At 42.7% G+C, this 20,097-nt stretch overlaps 1 protein-coding gene across 2 annotated transcripts in view; it reads right to left on the bottom strand.

Annotated features, from left to right (window-relative positions):
- The window catches only part of ndrg2 (NDRG family member 2), a 45,542-nt gene extending 39,160 nt beyond the window's left edge, over window positions 1-6,382 (bottom strand). For both annotated transcript variants that reach the window (XR_013788715.1, XM_079491765.1), the window contains exon 1: window positions 5,996-6,382. The gene's annotated coding sequence lies outside the window, so the exon portion shown is untranslated. The remainder of the gene's footprint in view (window positions 1-5,995) is intronic.
- Between the last annotated feature and the right edge of the window lie 13,715 nt (window positions 6,383-20,097).

Below are 20,097 nucleotides of genomic sequence, written 5' to 3'. Positions count from 1 at the left end.
CTTGGCATTTACAAAATGTCAAACACCGACTAGCTGGTCAAGTTGTCTGCATTCACTACAAAGAATATTCCTGCACTGTCAAATGCCAAAACAACACCCAAGAAGTGCAAATATCCATGACAGACATTCTTCTATTTTACGTTTTTATTATCACATTATTTTTATTTTTTATTTTTTCTGTTTCATACTGTCGTGCTGTTATGGAGGTGGATTTCCCTCAGGATCAATAAAGGTGATTATCTACATTGTCTAATGTCTATCTAGTATAAAAGATCTGCCTGCCTATCTATCCACACACATTAGTAAAATAATGCATTCTACTACATCTGGTCACAGTTGAAACAACATCTGGGTCATCCGAAACAACAGGAGGATTCCATACCTCTAGCTCTATTTTTTTGTACCAGCACTTACTATGCAACACTGGTGACGTCAAATGCCTAGAACATTCTGAGTTATTGCAATAAAATAAAACAAAGGAATTCAGACTTTGGGTGACTAGAAAACAGATAGGGAAACGATATAAGCAAAACTTCCAAATTGACAGTCTATAACAGCATGATTATTCAAGTGTATGGCTATATTTGCAATTCTCAAGATGGTTTCGGAACATCTCATTTGGGACATTAACAAGTTACGACATCCTCTATCGCCAATAGGTGAAATAAAACCATCAGTGCACCTGTTACTTCAAATACTATTCCATGCTACTCTACAGCACTCACCGACCTAGCAAAGCCATATCTACGTAACAGTCAACACTCTGATGGGTTGGCAAACAATGCAGGAGTAAATGCTAATATTGGCATTTGGCAGAGCCAATATGGAAGGTGAGAGCATGACTGCTCTTGAGTTTACGCTTTCCTGGCGGACCCCGAGCATTTAAGCATCTGTGGAAGTGCTTTAGCACATGTTTATGCTTCAGTGAGTTGGACAACGTGTCATATGTGCAGGAGATGTGCAGAAAGGCCTTTTAGTCAAGGTGTTATGAAACATCACTCACAACATACCAGATAACATTTTAAAACAATGGGGGTTTCATGGAAAACCTGGAGTACTGCTGCCTTTAGTGCCTTTAGTATATTTGCGTTTTCATAGTCTGTGTCAATGTAGTTTGTAGAACCGAGTGTTTTTGTTGTTTTGTAACATTTTCCCACTCATATTTGCTACAATGTACTCATGAAAACACTTATAATATGCACATCTGTATCATGCCATTACAACAGTGGTTTTCAACCCAGGCCCATTATTTATTGGACATTTGAGCAACGGACCACCATTTGATGATATTTAACCTCTCAGACCCAAAACTTAAGGCGATAACAGGCAAACCTTGATCAAAATAATAATTATTCTACAATCTCTAATTGTGTAGACTTGTGTAGTAAAGAGAACACTGGCCCAGGCCCTTGTGTAGTAAATTAAGTAATGCAGATGTTTAACAATACTTTTACTATTGAGAGCATAAAATGAAACCAAATGGGCCCATAAGGGTCCATTTGGTTCATTTTAGAGTCTCAAGAATTAAAGATCTATTAGGGTTCCATTTGATTACAGACTCTTCATCATTTCGCTGGGGACCACCTGGCATAAAATGAAACCAAATGGACCCATACGGGTCCAATTTGGTTTCATTTTACACTCTCAAGAGTTAAAGATCTATTAGGGTGACCATTTGGTTATACCGACTGTCCATCATTTAGCTGGGGGACCACCTGGAAACCCCTCAAGGACCACTGTGGTGGTCCCTGGACCACTGGTTGAGAACGACTGCATTAACCCATTTAGACCTGAGCTCGATTCTACAAAATGTCTTCTAAATCATGACAATTTTCTGAAAAACAATTTACAATTTACAATTTAGGCATTTAGCAGACGCTCTTAATCCAGAGCGATTTACATTAAGCAGTAACAAAAGCATGGCATACATCATATATAAAAAACCTATGTCAAGTCCCCCAAAAATGTTATATAATTGGCCGCCGACCCCCATCTGAAAATATGTTGTTCCAGGGACACCCCGGAAGCAAAGATTTGAGTTAAAAACGTTCGCTCTGAAAGAATATATATTCAAAGATTTGCGCCATATTGTCACGATTTTTCAAAAATAGCAGATCTACAAGCTCGTAGCTTGTAGATCTTGTAGAGCTTGTAGATCTGCTATTTTTCAACACAATGCTTTAGCTTAAACACCAAAAGGGGTTCCCGTTCAGAATGGGTTAAAACAAAACTAGACTGCCCGTGCGCATCCAGGTCAATAGAAAAGTCACAGCGTCTGATAAGCAAAACGTGGTTCCATCCACACACAGCCCTACAGATGTTTCAGTTGGCTCTGCCTCGTGGAGATGAAGTTCAGCCCCCACAGAGAAAGGTCACAGTGTTGCTCGGATGCAATGTGCTGTTTTCATTTTCACATGAACAATGACATTCATAACAGCATGAATAGCAAATGATGAACACGGGCAATGTTTTAGTGACTGTGCAACAACTCAGTAATGGGGTCAGCCCAGTCAATAGTCACCACAGCAACAAGATGGGCCAGCACAAAGACAATTAAAGCATGTGACCTCATGGGAATCACATTTGGGTCCCAAACATGCCAATTGTTTTCCAACCAGTGGTCCGGGGACCACTGGTTGGAATCCTTGAGGGGGTTCCAGGTGGTCCCCAGATAAACGTAAATGATGGAGTTTGTAAATGGACCAGTAGGCTATAGATTTTTAACTCTTGAGAGCGAAAATTGAAACCAAATGGACCCTTATGGGTATATTAAATTCACGATACATACATAACATACCATACATAACATACCATACATACATACGTACATTTCCCACATCGCCCAGCACTCTGCTGACAACGCTACAATTGTATACACCCGAGGCACTCCTTAGATAAAAATGTCCCTGTATAGTGACAAACACAATAGTCATGTTATGTTATGTTAGATATACATTGCGTTTTTCACCTGATATTTAAGTCCTGACTCCTGACACTCATTGGGACCATTCTTGGGTCGAGGATGGGTCACGAGTAAGCATCCCTTTATTTTTTTAAATTATTATTATTATTATTATTATTTCAAAAGCTTAATTCGTGATTATGAATTAAAAACAAAATACAAATTATAATAAAGAATTTCTTTCATATATCCATATTTCATATATCCCAAATAACTTAAGAAGTAGTGAAAATAGTAGATCTACAAGCCCGTAGCTTGTAGATCCACTATTTTCACTAGTTTGGGTCCTGGGGAGACAAGAAAAGAGAGCAAAAACGTTTGTGAACCACTGGTCTACATCGTGTATAGTCATGCTCTTTGCTCTCAGTCAGTGCTTAATTGCTGCTGGACCGTGCAGGACGTTTGCACAAAAGCCTGAACAGAAGCCGGCTGCCCTGCAACTGAAACGCTCCCAGCTACCACAGTTTAATGATGTCAACATTTGTATCCCCAGGGAGGCCACTACGGGCTAGTGTGACCCAACAGAAACACTCAGTGATCTATATAGCAGCATCAGGCCAGCCAGAGGGAAGCCATCCTCTCAATCCTACTGTTTATTTATGGACTGGAACAGATGCATGTGATTTGAATCCAAAAAAACCTTCCACAATTCAATGGGGTTCATGCGTCAGAATCCTGGCTTAATCCAAATTACATTGTCAACACATGAAGGGGGGTGGGAAAAATACAGGATCAGCCACGGAACGAAAATAGTCCTGACAGGTGGTGGTGGTGGGGGATACACAATATGTCATCAAAATAATATCCATCACAATGACAAATTAATCTTGTGAGTCTTAGCGCGAGCTTGTTATGTTGTTTAAGTGATTTTCACAGATCTACTGTTTGAGTATGGATTTTGACTTGCACCTCATGCAGCCTCACTGACTTAAGAACTTCACTAAACATCACGGTATCTTGAAATTGAAGCGCATCATTCCACTCGCTTTCGAGATGATATCACTGCAGCTGAACGGTAATAGAAACACGATGAGTGATTATGTTCCCTCACTCCCACTGTCTGACTCTGTTTGAAGCAACAGAGAATTGACATAATTTTGGATTGTTGGGGTGGATATTTTATTACTGGTCTGCCAATCACGGCTGGTTGTGCAACACCACATCTGTGAAACCTAATTAAGAGAACATTATTGCGTGGGAAAATAGTTGTTATGACCACAGACCGCTATACAAGAATTAAACATGATTTAATTCAAAATCAAGGCAGAGGCAAGTACGACACAAACCCTCTGAAGCATACAAGCTTAAGCAATGTGACCAGCATCATGCATCGCCGGTTTTCCAACTCGCCGCGGTTTAGTGCATTTAATTTGACTTCACCTTTATTTAAATTGCATTGATTGGAGATGTTTGCCTCTGATAGCAGGACATCATATGAAAGAAAATATATTTTGGGTGCACCACCCTTCTCACACACACACACACACACACACACACACACACACACACACACACACACACACACACACACACACACACAGAGAGAGAGAGAGAGAGAGTCAGACAGAGAGAGAGAGAGAGTCAGACAGAGAGAGAGAGAGAGTCAGACAGAGAGAGAGATAGTCAGACAGACAGAGAGAGTCAGACAGAGAGAGAGAGAGAGTCAGACAGACAGAGAGAGAGAGAGAGAGAGAGAGAGTCAGACAGACAGAGAGAGAGAGAGAGTCAGACAGAGAGGGGGGGGGGGGGTAGTATCCCATGTGTCGTTCTCTGGCACTATGCCTATCAAACCAAACATCAGCAGGGAGGGCGATGAATGAAACAACATATTTTTGAAGCATGTATAATTGTATAGAGACCACCATGGGGGAGTCACCATCAACACCACAGAGTAGACACACCCCCGTTTGACATTGACACACATTAACCGCTGGTGCATGGTGCGCGCGGCTGCGCGCAAAACGAGTCGCGCCAACAACAGTCAGCTTTGGTGAGTCGAACCTGGCTCCAACCACCAACCCCCCTCCACCCACCCAACCCAACCCAAAGCCAGCCTTCTCTCCCCCAAAAACCCAGACAGACACCAAAACCCAGACAAAGCAAAGCAACGCCTTTTCTTATTGCAAGATCTCTTTGGCGGTCATCAGAATGATCGTCCCAGGCAGTAGCCTAGCCTACAGACCACGCTGATATCTTTGTTTTTGGAACACCCCGCATTGGCCCGCAATAAAAGATAGAGCGGTACGGACGGTGAAGGTCTCGGCATGTATATGGATGGATGGATGGATGGGGGAAGGGATCGAACTGGGGTCGGTTTCAGGTTCATTGTTGTAGGAAGATGGTTTCAAGTTCATGTTGTCCGAAGTGTGTCTCAACATTCGCCTCCTCCTCGCCCCCTTTGTAAGGCAAGCGCTATATGCCATGCTGAGAGCTTAGAGAGAAGCTGTCACTGTCTGGGAGGGAGGCGGACAACTCGGAACAAAGACCCTGGCGATGCCACATGTGCGCGTCAATAACCTCTCTCTCTCTCTCTCTCTCTCTCTCTCTCTCTCACACACACACACACACACACACACACACACACACACACACACTCAGTGACACTCACTCACTCTCTCTTTCTCACACACACACACACACACACACACACACACAGAATATCCTACACATATCCGAAACGCACACGACCTTTGTTTAAGCAGTTTTATTTTATAAATTATATTTTTCCCCCTGAAATGTGAAAATTATTATTACATTTGCATATCGATCATATAGGTAAGAGTCTTCATCCTGCAAAAAACACCCATCTATTGGAAATCAAAACGTTTTTCGTTATTATTGTTGTTGCATGTGGCGTGCAGGATGGACATTGGACAATGAAAACAATGCATTGGATACTCCTTGGCTTATTATTGGCTATGTTTTTATATTCCTAGTGGTCTACAGGTATTAGCCTACTTTACTTAATGAGCTCAACACAAAACAACATGCATTGCAAACGAATCAAAACGATACCATATCATGTCAACTCACCCTTCAGTCAACAGCTGCAACAATCTCGTTTCTCCAGAGGAAAAATGGGAACTTCTAAATGTTGAGACCTCTTTCTTCTTGTCTTGATTTTCTTCTCCTCCAACCTGACCCTCCAAATATCCCGCTTTCCGTTTGTTCCGCGGAGCGTTCGATCCTCTCAATTTCCACTTGTTTTTTTTCTCCTCCTTTCTCCAGTAGGAGGAAATGTATTTAAAAAAATATATATGTATGGACCGTTCAACCCGGTTCAATAAAACGGGGGGAAGAATGGAAGATGGACCAAGTTTATAGTTTCGGGGGAGGATAAAAAGTTGTCCGCCACGAAATTTCCGATATTTTACGAGCGTGCGAGCCTTTGTTAAGAATTAAATTCCTTATAGATATACGTAATTACGGGTTACGGGCAATCTCAACTACTAACGGTCGACATATAGGAGTGTTGGCGGTCGAAAACGTCTGGCTTTATTCGTAGAGTGCGCCCCTCCTCTCCGGTGTTGGTACGGTCCCTGTTGTGAGCGGAGCAGCTTCACGCGCACGCATTCCAAGGTTCTAGTTACAGCTACACGTTCAGCTTGTTGCCTTGTTTACACACGCGCGCGCGCACGCACGCACACACACACAACACACACGCACACAAATAATACACAGCTTGATTTCTGGAAGACAAAAAGAACATATATTATGGGAAGGTTCACAGGGGATACCTGGTGGTAGCCTACATTCAGCTCAGTGCTCAAAGGATATAAAAAGGAGGTGTATAGGCCTTAAATCACATCTAACAAAGACACATCTGTGACAACTCTGTGCCAGAGCCTGGAGCCTATAGGCCTACTATAGGTTGTGCTTTTTTCTGTCAAGCAGTGACACACTACAGTTAAAGTTACAGATGAACTTTGGTATTATTTTCTGCCTATAGGCTATACCCGAATAAAGAGTTAAGCGGTGCATGCAGAGATAATGTACGGTCCGTAACATGAGGAATTTGGTCAAATGGGGAGAGGCTGCCTGTAGAATTGGAAGGTTTGCTAGTTCACCCCAGTCTACGTTAGCCTGGCATGCCCAGACTAATATCACTGTGTAGGCAAATCTGCCGAGGGCAATTTTGTTTTCTTCGCACTAGTCTGTACGTCTGGCAGATTTGTTTGGTTTCCGGCCAGGTTAAGTCTGAGCAAGACATCCCCTAATAACAGCTCCCATGCCGTGCACTTAGACACCTGAGCAGCCATCTGTTGGGTGGAGCAGTACTTAAAACTAATTTGGTCCCCTGCGGACCAGAAAATACTCTCTTTTCTTTTCCACAGAGAACACTAGCTCTCAACGCAGGGCAGAGTCGTTGTTGCAAAAAGCCAGAATGTCACTCATCAGCTCTGCGGTTATGCAAGGCAGGTCACATTTTCCCATGGTGACACCCCACTTGGCTCCTCAAGAAGACAGTCAAGACACCACAAAACACTGCATTTTCATTTAGCTAGACAGCCCGCGGTTGACTGATAACATTATGTGAAGTTTGTGAACACACACGCATGTTAATTTGCTGTTTGGAAAGAAAATCTGGTAGACTCTAAATCAATTACATAAATGGACCTCCAGCTCAGTGCAATAGTGGTGCTGTCTGTGGTGAGCCAACTATTTGTTCCACCCGAGCAGCACTCTGAAATGTATTGGAAAGCAGTGAATGTGCAGCACTGTGAATTGTGCCATTCATTCCAAATCACACTACAGCTGAACCAGCTGGCTTGTACTTCACTGGAGCAAACAAAAAAGGGCTTAATTTTCCCAACTGGGCTTATACACTCACCTATACAGCAGAACCCGTCAGGCTCTCAGAGACTTTTGCCCCTGCATGCTTCAGAAGAAACACAGCGGGGGGTCGGTGGTTTAAATAGCATCTTTAGTCATACAGCTGCAAGAAGAGGCTAATAAGACATGGGTTTCATAAACATACAGTTTACAGTTAGTTGTTCTTCTGATGAAACCTGGACTGTGAGAAGTGCAACATGGATAGACACTGTACAAAGTGCACCTGCACCTGTCTAGAATTCTACTGTTGAACTCAACTAATAAAACCTTTTAACTATAACTTATTTATAGAGCACATGTTACAACAACCAATGGTTGACCAAAGTGCTATAGCTTACAGGTTAAAAACAGCAAAATAACAAAGAAAAACAGATCAATAGAAGAAAACATACATGCATAACAAACATAACAAACTGTTGCACCGTGTTGTCTTATTGCACCAGTTGGTTTTGTTTGCTTTTTTATGTATCGTATCTGTATGGCAAAAAGTGGGGTGTTTTTTTGTTTGTTTTATCTCTTCTTCCAATATTTTATAGCTGCTCCACTCAGCTTTTTTTTGCAATGAAATGTCATGACAGTACAGTACTACTGTATGTGTTATTGTTGAGGCAAAGTCAACAACACTCACCAGCTGCGTAACATCCATGGTTAGTGTTAGTGCCTTTAGAAAATAGACACACATAGCACTGATAGCAGCAAAGCAAATTAAAATTAATCTAGAGACCAACAAGACAATTCTGTTTGAGCTCAGCTTCCATGGTGTCACGCTCCAAAAGTCTACAAGCTCACAACGTGTCTAAAGATGCTATGTTGTGCTAGTCACATCTTCTACTTATGTCTACTATCTTCATCTCATTCCATCACGTTGTGAGTTTTTTATCTGTTATTTTTAGCATTGTGCATAACCTGTGCATAAGAACAAACTATAAATGAGCCTTTCGCTCACTTCACTCTAAAATGAGTTGTTTGTTTGAGTGGATAAGTGGGTATTTATTTACACTGTTATTCTTGTTTTCTTCTTGTCCGTATCTCCACTGCAGCCCTGCCTGCTTTTCCATGTGTAGCTTTAGCTTAATCATCCACACCCACATTTTTCACAAACCACAAATCTTATCATCTCATGGCAGCTGAGCTTCAGCTGAGAGGAGTCAGAGGACTCGCACATGCACGTGGGCATTACATTGTGTACATTGTGTCTGATGACCCAAAGTGACCTTGGCCATTCAATCAATCCTGGGCCAAGGCTGCTGTGTATCAATCTGTCTGATGCTCAAATCCAGAATGTAGTAGTATACTGCAAACTGCTTTTTTGCCTTCATGGACAGCGGATCATGAAAAATGTGGTATGTACTAATTTGTACCATTACCGTCCCCTGAATGGCCTTGGTGTGTATTTGTGGGTATTTCCAAATTTGCGTATTTGATTGAATGCAATTGCTACTGTATGTATTTGCTAGCAGTGTGAATGCAGGACCCTGAAGCCAACCCTGCAGAAGTCTCTAGATTGGTGATACACCAGAATGTTGCGTGCAGTACTTAACATCAGCAAGAGTACACATGTTACCAGCATGAATCTGTATGATGGAATGCCAAGGGTGAGCCAGAAAACAGCAGCCAGGAGAATGAGACTAGTAGGACACTGCATGCCAAAGACACCAAGAGCTTCCAGCCAGCGAGTTAGTGCTGTGGGAAGTGGGAACCAACACACGGGCACCGGTCACGAGGACGTCCTACATTAAGAAAGAGTCAAGACACAGGAGCGCACCAACGAGCTGGTCAGATGTATGGAGAACCGGGATGACTGGAAGCAACGATGGAGGGCTCGTCTGAGGACGACCTAGAGAGAGTGTGTGTGAGCGTGAGTGTGTATGCGCTAGCAGTGTATTGTATATGTGTGCGTTGCGTATTGTTGCACAGGGTTTGGCATTCCTTACACATCAGGCCACAGTGTGCAGAAACCAATGAACCACAATATAACCATACCAGGCCAGCAGTTGTTTAATCAATGACACATGCTTATTTATCACCAAAAAACAAAAGCCACGTTTTGTTTTTGCTCCGAAGTCCACAGAACAATGGCCGCCTTGCACAGTGTGGTACAGGTGCTGTTTGTTTTCTGATAAGCCAAAGGCAGACTGGCTGTATAGAGGCTATAGCCAGCATGGCAGGTTATTTGTGGAGCAATTTATTGGCACTGCATGCACCAGTTTCACAGAAAACACCATTTCTTTGCAGTCTGTAAATGTGTGCTCATTTCACCAACCATGCAGGCATGCACGCATAGTCAAATCTTTTTTTTAAAACACATACCACAATCAGTTTAAATGTTGTGTTAATAATCATATCAAAACAGCTGGCATCCAAATGAGATATCCACACAAATGTGGATGTGTCGTTTTGCGAATTATCTCTTCATAGCTCAGCGTTTGGATTATTATTATTTTTTCTTCTCCCAGTCGTTCAGTTCATATGATGTTTTTTCATAGTATTGTGTATATTTGCCTGTCATTAATGTTTTTCGATATTGAGTAGTACACGAGGACCCTAATGGAAACAAACCAAGGCTTTCTTGGATTCATCCTTTTAGCAGACCATGTATACTTTCCTGTGCTTGTCCATGCAATTGCTTAATAAAGTCAACAATAAAAAAAAAACAAAGAAACCAAACCAAACTCAGCTTCTTCTATGCAACGGTAGAGTCTGTTCTCCTATACGGCAGTGAATGCTGGACCCTGAAGCCAACCCTGCAGAAGTCTCTAGATGGGTGCTACACCAGACTGCTGCATGTAGTACTTAACACCAGCAAGAGTACACATGTTACCAACGAGAACCTGTATGATGGAATGCCAAGGGTGAGAAATAGCAGCCAGGAGAATGAGACTAGCAGGACACTGCCAAAGGCACCAAGAGCTGCCAGCCAGAAATGTAGTGCTGTGGGAACCAACACACGGGCACCGGTCACGAGGATGTCCCACATTAATATATGTGGATGACTGTGCTCAAGAAAGACGCAGGAGCGCAAATCACCAACGAGCTGGCCAGATGTATGGAGAACCGGGATGACTGGAAGCAGCGATGGAGGGCTCGTCTGAAAACGACTAGAGAGATGGATCCTAAACCTGGTTTGGTTTGCTTTGGAAATGTAAACGTTTTTCTGTTGCCCCTTTGAACAGAATTGGATTGAGTAGACCAACATAATGGCATTTGTCACACCTCCGTGATCTAATTCACTGTTCAGTCGGTCCCCTGGGTTCATTTTCACGTTCTCATTCACTTTTCAATCTCTCGTCTCGTTACTCTATCTGTAAGGACCCATGCAGCTGTTGCCAATTCCTCTCGCTATACTTCCACTGCGTTGATGAGTAATGGCTGTATAGTACTTCATCTTGATCCACTAGTAGGGCGGCCATAGTTGAATGGACGGAGAGCCTGCAGTGGGAGGCTGAGGGTCTCAGGGTTGATTCATGGCCCTGGCTATGTCAAGGCATATGCCTGAGCAAGACACTTTAATAATACCCTAACTGCTCCCCCCCTGCGCTGAGCACTTACATCGTTCTCCACTGCTTTGGAGCCACTGTTTGGTTGAAGATTGTAGACGGCCCACAGACCCTCATTTGATAGATGTTTCATCTTGGAACCTTGCTAATCTTACCCACCTATGACCACTCACCCTGTGCATAGAAACCAGCAAAAAAAGCAGATCTACAAACCCACCATGTGTGCCCCTCAACTATAATGATATATCAACTGTCTGGCTCCATGTGATGCCTTCGATCCTCCAGACTAGAGCCAGGAGGATCGAAGGCCAGCATGTCACAAACCAGCTGGCTTTAAGAGAGAAAACCCAATAACAGCTCCCAATGCGGCGAGTGTGCTGGTATGGCTACCGGCCACATCATCCGCCAGAGGAACATCACAACAACAACACACACCATCCTGGCCTTCAATCCCCAGCAAGCCGGTTGGAGACGACCTAAAGGCGCCCCCCGCACCCACTGGCTGCATGTAATAGCCCAGGACCTTATAAAGCCTGTAATGTGACTTTGGCACAAGCTCAAGACCTTGCCCACGACAGACCCAGATGGAGAGGACCTGGTTGCTATGGTTGGCTCTACGCGCCGTGAAGTGCAAGAGCACTAAGTAAGTAAGGTTAAGTCATAGTATTAGTGACTTCACTATTAATTAACCTGAATTAATGATGATCTCATGATAAATTCATGATTGATTAATTAATGTACGAGTTAATCATTAATTAGGCAATAATTAATTAATTAATTTGCCCCTTATGAGGAACTGTTTACAATTACAATTACAATTTAGGCATTTAGCAGACGCTCTTAATCCAGAGCGATTTACATTAAGCAATAACAAAAGCATGGCATACATCACATATATAAAAAGTAGTTATCATGAATCATGCGTAAACTAAGAACGTAACAGTGGAGTATCTATGTAAACTATACATACTATACTATATCATATATTATACATGTGTACTATAAAGTGCTATGACTACTACATAAAATTAAATTCTAGTGCTGTCGACGTAACAAGCTATAAGTCTAAGTCTACATAAAGTGCTATCTAAGGGGCTAGGCTAGGGCAAGTGCTACGTAGCCTGGCTAATAAGCCAGACTCAAATCGGGCCATGGTGGAGTCTGAAGAGGTGGGTTTTCAGACTACGGCGGAAGATTGGGAGTGAGGCTGCAGTTCTGACTGTGATGGGAAGTGCATTCGATAGTTTTGGAGCCAGAAGGGAGAAGAGTTTGGGACGTGTGGAGCGTTGTCCCGGTGTTTTTAGTGAAGGTACCTCCAGCGTTATCAGATAATGGATCGTTGCAGCCCTATAGATCAGCAGTTAGCACTGTTGCTGTAGTCATGTACCCGACAAAGAAACGTGCGTACTGTACACCAAATAAAACAACATTTCTACACCTACATCTTTTTTTATAGCACTCCTATAGAAGGGTTGTGGGTTCAAATCCCACTGGGGCCTTTCTGTGTGGAGTCTGCATGTTCACATGGGTTTGCTCTGGTTTCCTCCTCCCACACATGATGATGCTATAGACACAAATTCCTGCCAGTGCCCTTATGCAAGTCAAGTCACTGATCTTATGGTACATTTACACGTGCACTGAGCGTCATATCACGCTTGCTCCACTCAACGCATGACGCAGGTGTGCATGTCGCAGCTGCACTTAGTCGCCCTTAATTAAAAAAGACCAACCCAGTATTGGATTGACAGAAATAAAATCGGACAGACATTTGATTACAAAGTTTCAATCGAGTGATTGTAGGTGTGAAATTGATAAAAGTCCAGCAACTATTTTGTCTGTTTTGTGACAAAATAGTCAAATATAGCTTGTGTACAATCAAGTTAAAATAGACGAACATCAGGCCTTTCTGTTTCTCCCGCCCTGCTTTCAGCACTGCTGCTGGAAAAAGGCTGCTGCCTTGACCCATCTGCAAAAAACAATGGTAGTTTCATACTGTGTACATTATGTTTGTAATTGCGTAAGAGTTTTTTCATTTTTTCCCCCATATATATATACACAGTATATATATATATATATATATATATAAATCACACTCGTGTGAAGTGAGGGGTGCTCTTATCATCACACATCATCGTACATCAGCCAATCAAATCATCACATTCCGTGCTATAGTACAAACACACAAAGCTGAGCATAGGAGGGGCTCAGGTTTTCAGGTTTTATAATGTTACATTGCACAACCAAAATGTGATTCTGCTTTAATATTGGCTTTGCTATTACAGACAATGGACAATATAATTATTTGTGCAACATTTGGTCATCCCAAAAGCGTCAATGTGCTGAATATAGCTGTCCATATTTGGGAATTGTTTTTGTACTACCTACAGTATAACTGTTACGTCAAGCACAGGCTTATATAAAGATATTACAACATTTGTTGGACAGTACTTGCATGTACAAGACTTAATGAGACTTAATGGCCACCAATATGTATTCTTGTCGAGATCCGCCTCATGGTACAGGCGTGTACATGTATAATGAAAACTTTGTCTGCATGAAGCACCACTTAGAGAGCGCCAAGGAGAAGATCACGGCAATGAAGCAGAACTGGGATGAAAAGTTATTATCTGCAGAGCAAACTATCCAAGCCTTGGAGGACGAGAAGCAGGACCAGCTCCAGACAATGGACAAAACCTTGAATCAAATCCAAAGCACGTTGAAGGAGAAGGAAGAAGAGATCGTTGCCCTCAAAAAGAGTCTCTGTATTCAACAGGAGAACTACAAGAGGGTCCTGTCTGAGAAGCAAACACTCGTCATAGAGGAGAATATGCAGCACCAGTACCAACTGCACCTCACCCAAGAAGAACTGAGAACAAAACAGCCTCTATGCATGGAACAGAATTTCAGGGATGCAGAGTTTCAGTCAATGGCAGAGTCCCTCCTACAACTCCAAAGGAGGTTGGGGGAGAAGGACGAAGAGATCACCCACCTCAAACAGACAAATGCCCACGTGCAGAACCAACTGGAATTCATCCAAGAAGAACTGAGAACCAAAGATCTTTATTGTAGGTGCATGGAGGAGAAAATGAAATTAGGGAAGGAGAGACAGGGACTAGCTGATGAAAATGAGGCTTTGGCTAAGAAGAATGGGCAACTCCAGGACCAGTTGGACTTCATCCAAGATGAACTGAGAACAAAAGAGCGGTATTGTAGGTGTATGCAGCAGGAGAAATTGGAGGAGAGACAGGGACTAGTTGATGAAAATGAGGCTTTGGCTGAGAAAAATGTGCAACTCCGGAACCAGCTGGACTTCATCCAAGAGGAATTGAGAACCAAAGAGGTTTATTGTAGGTGCATGGAGCAGGAGAAATTGAAATTAGGGAAGGAGAGACAGGCACTAGCTGATGAAAATGTGACTTTGTCTAGGAAGAATGGGCAACTCCAGAACCAACTGGACCTTGTGCAGGAAGAGCTGCAGAGAACAAAAGAGCCTTGCAGCAGGTGCACGCAGCAGGACAAACTGGGGAAGGAGAGACCGGTACTAGCTAGCGACGAGGCCGTGGCCAAGAAGAATGTGCAACTCCAGAACAAACTGGAGCAGATCCAGGAAGAGCTGAGATCCAGGGAGACTCATTGGTACTTGGCATTTAGCATGGAGAAGGAGAAATGGGTGAAGGACAAACAGGTTTTAGCTATAGAAAATAAGGCTTTAGCTGAAAAACTCGACCTTGTCCAAGAGGAATTGAGAACGAGAGAGAATCGCTGGTATCTGGCATTTAGCATGGAGCAGGAGAAACGTGGAAAGGAGAGACAGGGACTATCGGGAGAAAATGAGGCTTTGACTAGGAATGTGAAACTCCAGTACCAATCTATGGATGGACACCTGGATAACCCTCTATAGGCTGAGGACATGCAGTGCCACAGCAGCTGGAAGCCACAATACTGTTCTGAAGAAACTGGAGAGAATTTAGTTTAGCTATTTTTACAAGATGCCGTCGTCTAAAGCACAGTTTCTCAACATGCGCCCCAGGGATCACTAGGGGTCCAAATTCACCCCTTATGGATCTGTTAACTGGGTCTGTTAAAGGGTATTTGGTTCCATTTGAGTTAAATTAACACTGCGGATTGTACAGTTTAGGTCCCAGAGACCTATTAGTCAAAGATCTCAGAGTTCTGTCTGAGATCCACATGGGAGCCACACCCATTATACAGTCCATTATTGGACCCTGTCTTATTGTCGGACAGAAAGCTCCTACAAAGATAGGAGCTTTTTACGTTTGCTTTTGTGCGTGACCCCGTGATGTAATGTTTGTGTGCCCCAAAGGCGGCCAGCACTTCACACAAGTGTCATTTCTTCCGACATGTACTTGATCATAGGCTACTACAGCGACACACAAAAGCATCAAAAGTAGCAGATCTGCACGCTCGAAACACGGCTCCTGAAAAGCAAGGGTTTTGGACATGTCAGGTCTCCACCCCAAAAGAGGCAATAATGCTTCCCATGGTGACTTCATACTAGTCATGACACAACTTTCATTTTTATGCAGACGACAATTATATGTTCTGGTGAAGTCCAACAACCCTACAAACTTGTCCCGCTTTGGTTAACTGTCTAGCAGATATTAAAATACTTAATACTCAAATAATGTCCTTTATTTGAACTCGGACAAACTAACCAAAATAACACATTGACAAAATTGTGTTTTAATGTCTTGAGCAAAATGTATGAATTATTAATTATACAATATTAAATAAATAAAATTTAAAAATAAAAATGTAATACAAAATGTTAATAGCTCCAAGTTGTACAGAACACCTCCCTATAGGATTTGATGTTTATTTATTAGACCCCATATTGAGTTAAACTTATAAGAACTATATAGAACTGGTGGTTAACCCCTGATGATATGGAACGGTCGTTATCTTTTTAAGAAAACGGTTGAATCATGGCTTTTAGAAGAGGTTGCAGAATAGCTAAATAGTTATTTTTTATTTATGCTGGGTTTTTAGTTTTATCGTTTATAGTATAGTGTTTTTACACTATACTATACAACTCATTGGAACATATGTTCCAATGAGTTCTCTGTAATGTGTTGTTTGTCCAAAACCAAGGACCACCGTGGAAATTATGTAAGGGTATGTAGCTGAGTATGTGAGCAAGTACACGTGTGTTCAGAACGTATCAATTAAGGATGCACCTTATAATGGCCGATAGCCAATACCAATATTTGTTTATATAGTTTTTGTTGTTATTTGTTTTTTCTCCCCTTTGTGCCAAGGAAACAGAGATTAGAATATGTAACAGTTCCCAATTTGCACCTATTGCCGGTGTAAATATGATGCATCATAGCCGGTGTAAATTTGATGCATCACAACAGATAAACATCGGCCAATGTGACAAATATGGCCTGATGTCATTTTGTATCGAAAGGCCTTTCCATAAATTAAAATGTTGTAATTATAATGTTCATTTATTATTTCTAATTTCTGCACTTTATTTTTTGAGGGGTGCTATACCCCCTTCAATGTCTGGCTTTTGGAAATTACGTCATGTGGCAGCCAAGTCTATGGACTTTTAATTTCGTTTTTAGTTTGTTTAGAGTACAATGTTTGTTTATAGGAGTGAGGCGCCCTTCAGTTGGATTTTTGAGGGTCCTATGTCCAGCTTTTAGTGTGTGTGCAAACACAAACCTTGTCCTACACAAATGCCATTGACAATGAATGGACAATTTTGAGTGTTCGTTTAAACGCAAACCTTGCGTAACACAAACATTGAAGACGAAGGTGAGGACGCAAATTCGGATTGGCCGGAAATGGCCAATGATGTACGATGATAAGAGCGCCCCTCGCTTCCCACGGGTGTGATTTTTATAACTGTATTTAGGCCCTCGTTATACCTGATGATAGTACTTTAACAGTTTTATTATTTTATTGTTGTCTCCACCAGGCCGAAGGCATGGGGAGAGAGTATGTTTTGCACTCCGTCCGTCCGTCCGTCCGTCCGTGTGTGTGTGTGTCCGTCCGTCCGTCCGTCCGTCCGTCCGTCCGTCCGTCCTTCCGTCTGTGAACAGCTAATCTCCGGCACCGTTAACCCGGTCGATGCCAAAGTTTGCACACACACTCCCTGGAGGCCAACAATGAACCTCTGCCCCAACATTTCCAGAACAGCCTGTTATAGCGCCACCAGGAGGCCGCTTTGTGCAAAACAAGTTTTTGGACGGTACACCTACAGATTTTGTCCAAACATCACGCAAATTGAAACACAGTCTCTCTAGAGCCATTCAACGAAACGGGTCTTTCAGATTTCTCAGACTCCATCCTGATTGGCTAAGATTGGCTTGCAAAGTTCGCAGGAGTGCTCAGTTTCAAACAAAATGCTGCAAATCATGAACACATCATGTGATTTCCGTGAAATTGTGCACGCACATTCCCACTAGGCAGAGGAAGAAATGCACATGAACATTTTCAACTCAGCCTCATGGTGGCGCTATAACTGGCCGAAAAGTGTTTTTACCTCTAACTGCACGGATCTGTGGCTAACTTTGTATGCCAACTCCCTAGAGGCCAAGGAAAAACCTTTGCCTGGAATTTTTCACATCTGCTCTTTATAGCGCCACCAGGAGGCCGACATATGTAAAACACATTTTCTAATATTACTCCTTCAGATTTTATCCAAATTTCACGTAAATCGGTACACATGCTCTCCATAGTCATGTGATCAAGACGGGTTTGTTTGATTTCTCATAATCCACCCTCATTGGCTACGATTGGCTTCTAAACTTTTCAGGAGTAGCCCGCTTTGTACCCGTTTTGTACAAATCGCCACAACTACTCAACGCAGTGTCCGATTGTGGTGAAACTGCATGCATATTCCCACTAGGCTTTGGAAGAAATGCCACTTGACAGTTTTCAAATCAGCCTCATGGTGGCACTACAACAGGCCAAGCCGCGTCACACACACACACACACACACACACACACACACACACACACACACACACACACACACACACACACACACACACACACACACACACGTTTATATTGCTCCTAAACATTTTGCCAAACATCACACACACACACACACTCCTAACCTCCTGGTGGAGACCTGTGCCCAGAAGGGCACTTTTTCTAGTTATTTATTGTTTTGCATTTCAATACTGTAATTGCATGCTTATATCCACCCTGGAATTAAGGTTGGACGGATCCTTGCTATACAGTTGCTGTGTGTGTGTGTGTGTGTGTGTGTGTGTGTGTGTGTGTGTGTGTGTGTGTGTGTGTGTGTGTGTGTGTGTGTGTGTGTGTGTGTGTGTGTGTGTGTGTGTGTGTGTGTGTGTGTGTGTCATGAACAGGATTGGTCCAGCAGGACGATTCCAACACAAATGACATAACATAACATAACATCAACATCTTTGTGTCTGACCTACTTAAAGTGGCCATGACGTCAGAGTTTTCGCTCTCTCTCTCTCTTTCTTTCTCTCTCTCTCTGTCCGCCCCCCCACACACACACGCACAATGACAGAGAAGGAATGAGAGTGGCAGAGAAAGGCAGAGGTGTGTTGAGAGAGGAAATGGGAGAGATTCCTTGACATAGACAGAGAGAGATCACATGGAGAGAGACAGGGAGCACAGACAGATGAGAGCGAATACACAGAGAGATAGAGAATACACACAGAAGAAGGAGAAAGACATCCAATCTTGCTGGTTACCTATTTTCCCTAACTACAGTTTAAATTAAAGCTATATTCATATTCTGGACTAAAGGCTGTGTCCCTTGACAACAAGATACAATGTTTCAGCCAGTACAACTGTCCAGAGCTCATTTCATAAACTGCTGGACGATCAACACCACATATCTTCTTTCTGCACTAACGTAGAAGCCCACTACTTTTTGTTCACATTATGTTCTATACTTGTTGTAATATTTAACTTTAACTTTTTGTCAGATTGTCAAGATTTGAACCCAAAGTATATCCACCTTTCCTGACTTTGCAAGATAACCTATGATGCAGCAGAAGTCAGTTTCGTTGAACTCCGGTTGAACTACCAGGGATGTAGCTATGCAGGGATGTAGCTATGCAGGGATGTATAGCTATGCAGGGATGTAGCACAACGGGACAAAGTCTGGAAGTGGATTCACATGTACGGATGTTTTAAAAAGTTGTGGAGGAAGGTTCTGTACACACCGCCTCACACAGCACTTGTCACAGAGTGGGTGACATGAAGCAATGGCCGGACGTTGACTATACATAATTCTATTCAATCACCCTGCGTTTAGTGAGGGGATCAATAAATTATTTTCAGGGCGCCTGCTGGCCTAGCTGTCCAGGCGCATGCCACATATAGGCTTTGGCCTGACAGCGCGTAGCGTGTTCGAGTCCCGTTCATGACGACCTTTGCTGCATGTCTCTCTCCTTATCTCCCTCCCTCTTCCCTGTCTATCTTCACTTGTAACTATCAATAAAGGCAAAAAGCTAAATCAAATAAAAATAGTAAAGAAAAAAGTAATTATTTTCACTCCAGTATAGTAATAATGAATTGCAATAATGAACACTTGAACCCTATATGCTGTATAGACCAAAGGCCAAAGGGTTCATTTTGTTTCCGTTCGTACGCTCACATCCGCTGCATCGCCTCACTGACCCATAAACGTATAGAGAGAGAGACAAACAGATGTACAGGCAGATTCTGTGCTTCCAGACACAAGCAGATTATATCTGCACAGGAGCAGAGGATGCTGCATGGGCTGGATTACAGCCACGGGGCAGCTCTAATCTAAGGCCACGTTCAGCAGTGTTTGACCCT

This window comes from Electrona antarctica, assembly GCF_951216825.1.
Source record: "Electrona antarctica genome assembly, chromosome: 21".
NCBI classification, from domain to species: domain Eukaryota; kingdom Metazoa; phylum Chordata; class Actinopteri; order Myctophiformes; family Myctophidae; genus Electrona; species Electrona antarctica.
This window is presented reverse-complemented; position numbering and strand designations above follow the sequence as displayed.